This window comes from Apium graveolens, chromosome 5 (genome assembly GCF_009905375.1).
Source record: "Apium graveolens cultivar Ventura chromosome 5, ASM990537v1, whole genome shotgun sequence".
Classification (NCBI taxonomy): Eukaryota; Viridiplantae; Streptophyta; class Magnoliopsida; order Apiales; family Apiaceae; genus Apium; species Apium graveolens.
In genome coordinates, this window is record NC_133651.1 from 81,367,201 (window position 1) to 81,379,606 (window position 12,406).

Sequence of the window (12,406 nt, forward strand, 5' to 3'; positions counted from 1 at the left end):
AGAACACTGATCCGTAGCATGAGAACCTGCACAAAGCTCACAAACCATAGCTATTTGATTAACTCCATACGTAGCCAAAGAATCAACCTTCATTGATAGCGCTTGGAGCTGGGCTGCAATAGCGGTGGCTGCATCAACTTCCAGAATACCTGCTACCTTGCCTGATGTCATCCTCTGAGTTGGGTTTTGATGCTCATTTGCAGCCATCGTCTCAATAAGATTGTACGCCTCAGTATAGCTTTTAGCCCATAAGGTGCCTCCCGCTGCTGCATCGAGCATGGGCCGAGATTGAGCCCCCAAACCATTATAAAAACCAGTGATTACCATCCAATCCGGCATTCCATGATGTGGACATTTTCTCAACATTTCCTTGTAGCGTTCCCAAGCCTCGCACATAGATTCTGTAGGTTGCTGCGCAAACTGAGTAAGAGCACTCCTCATAGCAGCAGTCTTTGCCATTGGATAAAACTTCACCAGAAACTTTTGCGCAAGATCTTGCCACGTAGTGATTGACCCAACTGGTTCAGAATGTAACCAGTCTTTAGCCTTATCCCTCAGTGAGAATGGGAAAAGCCTCAACTTGATAGCCTCATCAGTCACGCCATTATACTTAAAAGTGCTGCAGATCTCGACAAAATTCCTTATATGCATGTTGGGGTCTTCAGTTGCCGCTCCTCCAAAAGAAACAGAATTCTGCACCATCTGAATAGTGCCCGGCTTGATTTCAAAGGTGTTAGCTTGAATAGCCGGATGAAGGATGCTTGACTGAATGTCATCAATTTTAGGCCGAGAAAAATCCATAAGAGCTGGATCAGCTTGAACAATATGATCTCCCATATTTACTGGTTCTTTCTGCTCAGTTCCTGAATCTGAATCCTCAAAATCTAACTTCTCCGGTGTATCAAGAACTTCGTCTTTCTCCTCAGCTGTATCTAAGGTCCTCTTGCAAGCACGAGAACGAGTTTTCATAAACGCACTAAAGTACCTGAAACACAACCGAAAAGAGTAATTAACTACTACATCTTAATCACTGAGTCCTAATGACCAATGATGGTAAGTACATAAACTAACCAAATACGCCGAGTCCCCGGCAGCAACGCCAAAAACTTGTTAGGGAAAAATCACGCACTAATATTTACGCAAGTATACGCGTTCGCAAGTAATATAGAATACTTTCTAGTTCGTTCCCTCAGAGACTCAGACTAAGTTATTGTCTAATTTAACTCACTCACCAATGTATGATTACTTCTCAATGTTAAGATAATAACACTTAAAATTGTTGATTAAATATTAACTATAATTAACTACTTAATTAACCACTTAACTAACACTGCAATTTATCAATAATAAAACACTCATGAGATCACAACTTCATTATTACTTCCTTCTATAGCCATAGTTATTACCTTTAGCATGTGACAATGATGATATTAATCGAATAACACAAAACTGATAAAAGCCAACTTTCATTGTACTAATACCATTCTACCAAACATCCATAATTAAGATAGAAATTGAATAGTCATCAATTATGTTGAGTTCCTATATGTCTACAGAAATTGACAACACAACGATTTAAGCACAAGTTACTCCTTTTAATTACATAGGGCAAATAAAACTGTTAGAGTTACCCACTAATCATGCACAACGTACATGAACCTATGCTAGCATGGCAAGTTCTAAACCTCAAGATCCACTGTCGCTTCACAAGAGATTAACACCCTATCTTATATGTTCGCGACGCACATAAGACGAATACGCACAACCTATACTAGATATCATGCAATCATCACACACTAAAGTATTAAACAATTAACTAAAGAATTCCATAATAAATCCATTGCAACCCCATGATCACGATTAGCCCAAAATAGAACTTATCTCCATCATGGGTTCATATGAAATCATGATAAACGAACACAAGAAAATAACAACTAAACTACTTATATATTAAAACAGAGTACGTCACAAGAGTAAATAAGTCAAAGCAAGAAAACTAGCATCCAACGTTACAACGAAACAAGAATCACAAGAATATATGCTTCCTCTTCGTTGCTGTGTGCTAAATCGGTCTTCTTCCTTATCTCCTTCGCTTCTTGCAAAACACAATCTAAAACATAATCCCTTTTTTTATATCCTGTGAAAAACGTCTCAAATCTACTTATATAATAGTCCCATAAAACTCAGATTACATAGAAGTTGGAAGCCAAACAGAAGTAGAAGTCTAAAATAATATATCTTTTTCCCCGACCCTGCGCGGCCGCTCAGCATTTCTGCGCGGGCGCGCAAGGCTGCTGCGCGGCCGCTCAGCATAGCTGCGCGGGCGCGCAGGACCCTACTGGAAAATTTCCAGGTTTGCTCCGTTTCTTCGCCGTAATCTACCCGTTCTTTTCCTCTCGCAATGGTGAACACATGCCAAGGCTTATTCTTGATGATTCCTCCTCCGAAATGCAACTAATACCCTGAAATGCATAAACACTAGAAAAACGCATCAAATACACAAAATACTTGATTTCAAGACACCAATTTAAGCCATTTTAAGACGTTCTAAGTGATATAAAATGCCACTTATCAGAGGTACTGACCCACCTCCTGTTCTTCTATATGGATTACCATTGCCATCTGGAGCGAATGGAGGAGGAAAGACTGGCAGCTCTCCGCCAGTAAGAGCGAATCATCAGACTCGCCATTCTGTTTGTCGAGAGTAGGAAGAAGAAGAAATGATTTAATCTTGTCTTCTTACTGTTTTTCTTCATCATCAGCTTTGTCAGGCTTCTTAGCTAGGACTAAGGCTGTTGATGTTAGGTTTCGTAGCTAGGGAAATCTTGTATAAGTATTGATGAAATTTCAATTTCATAAATGTATTCTCTTGATATATTAATGAAATTTGTGTTTGCTTCAAGATTTTGTCTCTAAGATATTTGGTAATGCATTGCTAAATCCTGATTGATATTCTGATGACCATATAAATTCTGTTTTAATTTAAGTTCTGATTTTTTTTATCAGCACTTACTCATCTCATTTATCTTGGTCATTTTTACGTGATTTACTTTCCGAATATTAATGATGCAGTGAAAAATAATTAACTCAGTGGGAACGGTTTCAATTTTGAATTAAAATTGTTTTACCTTGATTAATGGAATATCTGGGTAAGTGGAACGGTTTTTCCTTGAAAACAGGCAACTGAGTAAGTAATGATTCCTGTTTTCTCGAGCCCAGTAACTATCCGTTATTACTGCATGTCTGACAGGTGTCCAACGGTAACATTTTTGTTCAGAGTATAAGTACAACAGAGAGAGGATTTCTTTAATCCTTTATTTTCTTCGTATTTTTTTCTCTTTACTTACTTTTACTCTCTTTCTTCTCACGTTGGTTTTTCATACAGACATCTTATCAAACACCTAACAGGCACTTTTGAATCTTAATTTTTCACATGGCACCTAAGGATTTAATCATAGATGGAGCTAAGTTTGTTCCAAACAACTATGCTGCAATTCTTGATCATGCTGAAGCTCCATCTGAATTGCATTTTGTGCAAGATCTTCTTGCACACAGTGAGATTGGGTATGCATTAACTCAGCCTGAAGTCTTTTCGAGTCAACAAGTTCTGACGTTTTGGCGGACTGGGCACTTTGATGATGGTGGTAAACATGGCACTCCCAGTATTGTTTTTGAAGTGGGTGATTCATCTTATGCAGTCACTCCCGGTACAATACGCAAAGCTCTACATCTCCCAGAAAATTGTACTTTTTTAACTCCAAAGGAATCAGCACTTCAGGAGTTAATGGCTGATTTGGGATATGAAAAGAGTGTGGCAAAGCTTCGGCAGTTAAAAAGGGCTAATATCAGAAGATAATGGAGTTTTTTTTTTGACTGCATCACCAAAGCTTTTGGGAACAAATATTCGAATTTTGATGCTATCCCAATTCTGAGTCAGCACATAGGGTATGCTATTATCCATCAAACTCATTTTGATTTTGCAACTGGAATAATTGGTTTTATTGGGGATAGGCTGACAGAGGATAGAAATATTGTCTATTTTGCTAGATTCTGTCAACTTATATATACTTTTTGTACTGATGAACCTCAATTAGTCAATTCCTCAACCCCACCTTTTAGAGTTGCAAAATGATATTTTAATGATATGGTAAATGCTGATACTAAGAAAAAAGTGGTTAGACCATTACAGATTCCTCAGTCTGTAAAACAGATCCTAGTAAATGCTGATCCTAATACTTATAGATCTGTTTACTCTGATGTCCAACCAACCACAAACACCCAAAAACCATCATTCTCAGCAACTACCACTCATACTACTCAACCTACCCTCAGGACTTATCTCAAATCCTATCTCTCTACTTCACAGACTGTTCAACCCTCATCCTCCAAGCCAAAGAGGACAAAAACTATTCCTAAAACACCTCAAAAGAGGAGGAGGACTGTACTGAGAGATGAATCTGATACTGAGGAACAGGTTCCTTCTTCAGAACCTGTTGTAGGTGAAGCTGAGAATGTGACTTCTCAGAAGGATTCTGGAATTGGGGGATCTAGGCTTCTCAAACGGCTTAGAAGAATGACAGTTCCTGAAACTCCCAAGGAATCCAAATGAAGAAAGAGATACAAGAAACAGATGGCAAAAAGGCCAGTTTCAGATGATGAAGAGGAAGCAGCTAAGGAAGGGGATCAGGAATCTCTGATCTCACAAGACAAGAAATTTGCTCCAGTCACTTCTTCTCCATCAACTCCATCTCAGGAAGCTGTTTCTGAAAAGGCTAACACACCTTCTGTGTCCTCTGTTGATCCAGGCACAAGTGCTGATATTGATGTTCAAAACTTGGTTGTGCTGCAGTAATTCTCTTAGAAGCTCCAATAATAAATATTCCTTCAACAACACTTGTTACTGATGCTGTTCAAACTCCAGAGTTATCAACAACACCTTCTCTGCATCAAGATGCTGATGATCAGAATTTAGGTGAGCATCAGGATATGGTTGTTGAAAGGCATATGTCATAGCCTACTCGTTTATTCGAGTATTTAACTCATCTCAAATAAGAATGTAATAAGTAAATAGTGGATTAATCATCAGAGAGATCTCACAATGTAACATCTATCAAAGAATAAAGAAACATTGTTCAACTGCAGACTTGAAGATTCATTGGAAGAAGTTCAAGAATTTGATCATGCCTCAGTGATATAAATCAAGATCGTGGATTTAATCAAGTGACAGAGATCTCGTCAAGGTATCATTTATTACAAGGATTCAATCAGAATATAAAAGTCAAGACATGAAGAAACGTCACGAAAGTTAGTCACTCATGAACCAGAAAGTACATCGAGTGTCAGCATTGAAGTGGCGGAATTGATTCATAAGTCTCAGTGACTTTCAGAAGATTGTCAGAAGAATGGATGCTGCTAAGGGTTAGTATTAATTCTCTATTAATTAATTAAGTCATATAATTTAATTAAGAAAATAAATTATATCTACAAAGATTAATTTATTGATTAATTGAATTAAATTGATTAATTAATTTAGAATTAATATTAAGGATTTACAAGATTTTAATTGGTTTAAAATCTGCTTAAATTCAGCAAGACAATTCATTTGAACTAGTATGACAATCGGTATGACAATTGATAGTCATACCGAAAGTCATGCCAATACATTTAATTGTCTTATTAGAATTTCTGTTTAGATTAAAATCAGTTATTAATTCAGCAAGACAATTTATTTGAACTAATATGACAATCGGTATGACAATCTATAGTCATACCGAAAGTCTTGCTAGCTCATTTTTAATTGTCTTGCTAGTTGTAAACATTGTCCTACCGAAAGTCTCACAAGCTTAAAGGATTGTCATTCCAATTCAATCTACTCGGCTGTGTTGTTTAAAAGAAGCAGAAGACCAGTTCATAAAAATAAGCAATCAAACAGAATACAAACTCAAGAACAAAAGAAAAAGGAGCAGAAAAATATTTCATCTCATCTGCAACTTCAAGATCAATTTCTAGATTGTAAAGTTAAATCCAATCAACTAGAAATACTTATCTTGTTCTTGTGTATCAATCTAGCGGATTAAAATCCCTAGAACTTAATCTCAAATCGCATTTAGCATTTGATCTTTTAATTACAAAAATAGAAAAAGTTCATGTCGAATTTATTCTAAATTTGTAATAATTGATTTGAGATTAATCCCTTGTAACCGATACCGTAGTTGTAACACCTTTCAAGTTTAATAAAAGTTTTATTTAACTTGAATTTTGTTTCACAATTTTATTCCGCATTTTATTCGATTAAACGGTATTGTTTGCATTCAACCCCCCCTTCTACAAACAAATTGGGACCTAACAATTGGTATCAGAGCCTTCTGATTAACGTACAAATCTAGATCCTAGACTTTTGTGTTTCTTTCACTTCTTGAATTTTTTATTCACTCAAAAAATTCATAATGACTACACAAAAAGTTGGAACCGTTAAAATTCCACTTTTCGATAAAGAAAATTATGTTATGTGGAAGAAGAAGATGCTACTGTTTTTACAGGTTGCTAATCCCAAATATTTGCAAGTGTTGAAGAAGGGTCCAAAAATTCCTATGGTTATGGAACCAGAGGTAATAGAAAATGATGTGGTGATCACCAAAGCGAGAACTTATGTGAAGGATCCTGAGGACTTCTCTCCTGCTGAAATAGAAGAAGCTTCCCTGGATGCTAGCCTTCAATTAATCTTAGTAGATTCCCTTAATCCCCTGATGAATAGACATGTGATGAATTGTAAAGATTCCAAACATATCTGGGAAACTATTGAGATTATTAATGAAGGCACAGAGGAAGTTAGGGAGAACAAACTAGAAATCCTAACCTCTGAGTATGAATACTTTAAATCCAATCCAGGAGAAGGAATCACTGAAGTGTTTGAGAGGTACAATGCATTGATCAACAACCTGAACATTAATGGTAAATACTATTCCATCAGGGAGGTCAACAAAAAGTTCCTTTTAACACTGCCAACTCATCTCGAACATAGAATCACTGCCATAAGAGAAGCAAGAGATCTGAGTGAGATTTCTTTGGAAAGGCTCTATGGTGTGTTAAAGACTTATGAGTTGGAGCAGATTCAGCAGAAGGAAGTTTACGGGAAAGGAAGAGTGGTCAGCACGTCTACTGCTCTAGTAGCTGATGAACAACAATAACAACCACAATATCAACAACAATCTCAACAGTCAGAAAGAATGGTACATTCTTCCAAGGTTGAAGATAATGTGATAGTAGCAGAATTTGATTCTCCTACTACAAATCAATCAGGAGATGATTATTATTCCTTGGAAGAACTGGAGCAATTGGAGGATGAGTCAATGGCCCTGATTGTCAAGAGATTCTCAAATGTCAGATTCAAAAGGAATCCCAAGTTCAAGTACAAGTCCAACTACAACAGATTCCAGAAAGGTGGATCTTCATCCTCTAACACCAGCAGTGGTGGGTATAAAACAGGGATGGTTGATCGAAGCACCATTCGATGCTTCAACTGTAATGAGTTGGGACACTTTACCACAGAATGCAGGAAGCCAAAACAAGCTAGGAAGAACTCTTACGATTCTAATCAAAAGAGTAAATCTGAAAGGGCGTACCTGGCAAAGGGAAGAAGCTGGGATGATACTGACAGTGAAGATGAAGAAGTTGGGAATCTTGCTCTCATGGCTAGTAATGCAAGCACCTCATCATCAAGAAAAGAGGTAAAATTTACTGATGTTGAATTAGTTTATCATCTAGGAGGTTCCTTAGATTGTGCTCGTCGTGATAATGAATTGTTAAATCAACAAATCAAAGACCTTGAGAAAGAGGTCAATGAATTAAGACTTGTGCACATTAATCAAGATAAACTAAAAGAACAAGTATCTTTTCTAGAGAATAGAGTTGACTGTTATAGACAACTCGAAACTATTCTCAAAGACAAGATCACCGGTCTTGAGGCTAAGGTTAAAGCTTACTTTAATTCTTGTTCGAAGTCCAAAGAGTTTTACAATAAGCAAGCTGTTAATCAAACACATGGAATAGGTTATGATTACAATGCTGCTATTGGAAAATTAGGCATAAACTCCCCTCCTCATGTATGTGCTAAAGGCAGGGAAGTACCACATGTGCTTAAGGGTGTTGATGAACCCCTCTATAAAGAATCAATTGCTGAACCATTTGATGAGACCTCTTTTATTATTCAAGAAGAAATCCGTGCTGAAGATAATGCTAATGGGAAAGATGTCTCCAAGTCAAGTGTGTCAAAAGTTTCAGTCAAGGTTGTGAAAGCAACTGAGACTAACTCAGACACACATGAGTTGGATAACACAAATGCCATGTCTACCATGCATAAGTTGCCTATTGTTAATCCTTCTCATAAAGCATGTGGTGTTCCTGATTGTATGTCTTGTGCTTTTAATCTGTTGTTTGCTTATTTTAATGGTAAGCATGTTTCTAATGATAAGACTACTCCTCGTCAGCATGTGAATAATAGAAAGCATGATAGGTCTAAGACTGCTAGTCCTCCTAAAGCTAGAAAGGAGACATTTGTGCCTAAGCCTAACCAGAAATTTGTCAAGGCTGTTCACAAGGTCAAATGTTCAGTCATTGAGAATGTTGAGAATATTGAAATTAAGAATGTTGTTTTGCCTGATAAAGGCCAATTTTACAAGTATGCCGGACCCATCCAAGCTTGGGTTCCGAAGAAGTTCTAATCCATTTGTATTGCAGGGCATTAAACAGGTACAACCGGTAGTGTGGATTCTTGACAGCGGATCGTCAAGACATATGACCGGAGATAGAGCCCTGCTATCAAATGTGGTTGAGAAAGCTGGCCCAGTGGTTACCTTTGGAGATAACAACAAAGGTTTAACGGAGGGATATGGCTGTTTGCTAGCTGGAAATGTTATCATTGAAAATGTATATGTTATGCAAGGACTTGAACACAATCTGCTTAGCATTAGTCAGTTCTGTGACAACGGCTACAATGTTTTATTCGACAAGCTGAAGTGTCAGATTCTGCACAAGAAAATTGAAAAACCCTCCTTAATGGGAATCCGGAAAGGAAATCTGTTCGTAGCTGACATGAACTCTGGAAGCAATCTTGAAGTCAATTGTTTCTATGCAAAGGCATCGTCAGATGAGAGTTGGCTATGGCACAAGAGACTTTCTCATCTCAATTTCAAAACAATGAATTCTCTTGTCAAAAGAGAATTGGTAAGAGGTCTGCCTCAGCTGGAATTCTCTCCAGAAGGACTATGTGAGGCTTGCCAGAAAGGAAAGTCAAAGAAAGCAAGTCACAAAGGCACTGACACATCTTCCATAACTGGTGTTCTGCAATTATTGCACATGGATTTATTTGGTCCAGTTAATATCCTTTCTATGTCAAAGAAGTGTTACTGTCTTGTGATAGTTGATGACTATTCCAAGTATACGTGGGTTTTATTTCTTCACTCTAAGGATGAAACACCACAAGTTGTGATTGATCATATCAAGATGATTGAGTTAGATTCTAACGTCCCTGTTAGAGCAATAAGGTCAGATAATGGGACAGAATTCAAGAATGCACTTCTCAATGGATTCTGTACAGACAAAGGGATTACCAGACAATTTTCAGCTCCTAGAACCCCTCAGCAAAATGGAGTGGTAGAAAGGAAGAATCGTACATTGATTGAAGCTGCAAGAATGATGTTAAGTGAATCAGGTCTTCCAATGTACTTTTGGGCTGAAGCTGTCAATAGTGCATGTTATACTCAGAATCGAACTCTAATCAACAAAGACTTCATGAAAACTCCTTATGAGATTTTGAATGAACAGAAACCTTCTATAAAATACTTTCATGTATTTGGTGCCAGATGCTTCGTGCTCAAGGATGGAGATGATCGTCGTGGTAAGTTCGAGGCAAAGGCATATGAGGGTATTTTTGTTGGATATGGAAGAAGATCATATAGAGTGTATATCATTGATCAACACAAAGTAACTGAAAGTGTCAATGTTACATTTTATGACACTAAACTCCCTAGTATCCAAACTGAAGATCCTTCTGAGAAACTGAAGTTTGATTAGACGTCAGATTCAGAATCAGAACATGGTCAAGAACCTGAGGTTGTTGCTGGTGAAGAACCTGTTAATCCTGATGATACTCAAGGTAATAGTGATGGAAACTTTGGCAACAATGGAGATACCACTGCTACTGACGGAGAATCTTCAAGTCAACATGGCAACAACTCAGGGGGAGATGCTGAAGGATCATCTAGTAGGACGCAACATCACAATGAATTTCAAGGCGAATCATCAAGATCAAATCTTCCAAGACAGACTGTCTGGAATAAAGCTCACCCTTTTGAGTTGATTATTGGTGATCCAGATGTTGGAGTCAGAACTAGACGTGCTACTCAAAATGAGTGTCTATTCTCAGGATTTCTTTCTGAGATGGAACCTAAGAAAATTGAAGAAGCACTGAATGATCCAGATTGGGTGATTGCTATGCAAGATGAACTCAATCAGTTTGAAAGTCAACAAGTCTGGAAACTGGTACCTAGGCCTGTACACAAGAAAGCTGTTGGTACTAGGTGGGTATTCAGAAATAAACTAGATGAAGATGGTGTGGTTACAAGAAACAAGGCAAGACTGGTAGCTAAAGGGTATTCTCAAGCTGAAGGCATTGATTATGATGAAACCTATGCTCCAGTGGCTAGACTTGAGGCCATCAGGATATTTCTGGCATTCGCAGCATTTTCAAACTTTAAAGTTTATCAAATGGATGTCAAGAGCGCCTTTCTGAATGGAAAGCTGGATGAAGAGGTATATGTAGAGCAACCTCCTGGTTTTGAAGATCTAGATCATTTGGATTTTGTCTTCTTTCTTTTCAAGGCTATCTATGGGCTAAAACAGTCTCCAAGAAAATGGTATGACACTCTCTCTGAATTTCTTATTGAAAATAGCTTTATTAGAGGTGTCATAGACAAAACTCTCTTTTCTAAAACACATAAGAAGGATGCTATATTAGTCCAAGTCTATGTGGATGATATAAAATTTGGGTCTACTAATGATAATCTCTGTAAGAGATTTGCTAAGTTAATGCACAGCAAGTTTGAAATGAGCATGATGGGAGAGCTGAAGTTCTTTCTTGGATTACAAGTAAATCAAAGGTTAGATGGAACATTTATTTGTCAATCCAAGTATCTCAAGGAACTCCTCAAAAAGTACAATCTAGAGGATTCTGCATCAGCAAGGACTCCATCAACTACAGCTGTCAAGCTTGGACCATGTGAAAACTCCATTAAGGTAGATGTCACAAGCTACAGAGGTATGATTGGCTCGTTACTCTATCTTACTGCAAGTAGACCAGATATTATGTATGCTACATGTTTATGTGCAAGGTTCCAAGCGGATCCTAGAGATATTCATCTCGTTGCTGTTAAACGAATCTTAAGATATCTTAAGGGAACACCAAATCTAGGTATTTGGTACCCTAAAGAATCTGGTTTTAACCTTGTCGGATATACAGATTCAGATTATGCAGGAAGTGTTGTTGATAGGAAAAGCACCTCAGGAAGTTGTCAATTCCTAGGAAGCAGGCTAGTCTCATGGTACAGCAAGAAACAGCAAACAGTTTCCAACTCAACGGCCGAGGCTGAATATATTGCTGCTGGAAGCTGCTGTGCTCAGATCTTATGGATTAGGAACCAACTACGAGACTATGGCTCTGTATTGAACAAGATTCCTATTTTATGTGACAACACAAGTGCAATAGCCATCACCAACAACCCTGTGCAGCACTCGAGGACAAAGCACATTGACATCAGGTATCATTTTATTAGAGAGCACGTCATGATTGGTATTGTTGAACTATTTTTTGTTCCAACAGAAGAACAAATAGCAGATATTTTCACTAAACCACTTGACGAATCCACATTTACCAGATTAGTTGGTAAATTGGGCATGTTGAATAGTTTTAGTGATTAATTTAGTTAATATCTGAGATCTGTTCTTGAATGAATTTACAAATGAATTTTTCAATGAAAAATTCATTTGCAAATTTATGTTATCATTTTATCATATTTCTTGCTTAATTCTATGTAATTTATAGTATCTTATCTGTTTTATTTTCCCTTCTTGTTAATTTAAAATATCTCAGAATATTTTATTTTCTCTAAAAATATTTTTCTATGAATTTTATTTGCTAAAATTCAACAGAAATCTATTTTTGGAATAAAAATGATTAATTCTGAAATATTGTCTTTGATTTTGTAAATATTTTCTGATATTTTTACTAAGTTATATAAGTCTTTATTCCAGTACATATTTATATATGTGTGTTTCTGTGTTTAAAGCTGATATGACAATCGGCAAGACAATTGAAATTGTCTTGCTGAAAGTCATTTCAGTTTAAATGTTG

The 12,406-nt window shown here is 37.1% G+C and overlaps 1 non-coding gene across 1 annotated transcript; it reads left to right on the forward strand.

The window, feature by feature from the left end:
* Positions 1 to 337: 337 nt before the first annotated feature.
* LOC141662540 (small nucleolar RNA R71) lies at positions 338 to 444 on the forward strand. Its single transcript, XR_012550651.1, has one exon. It is a non-coding gene; the product is annotated as a small nucleolar RNA R71 (small nucleolar RNA).
* The last annotated feature ends 11,962 nt before the right edge of the window (positions 445 to 12,406 follow it).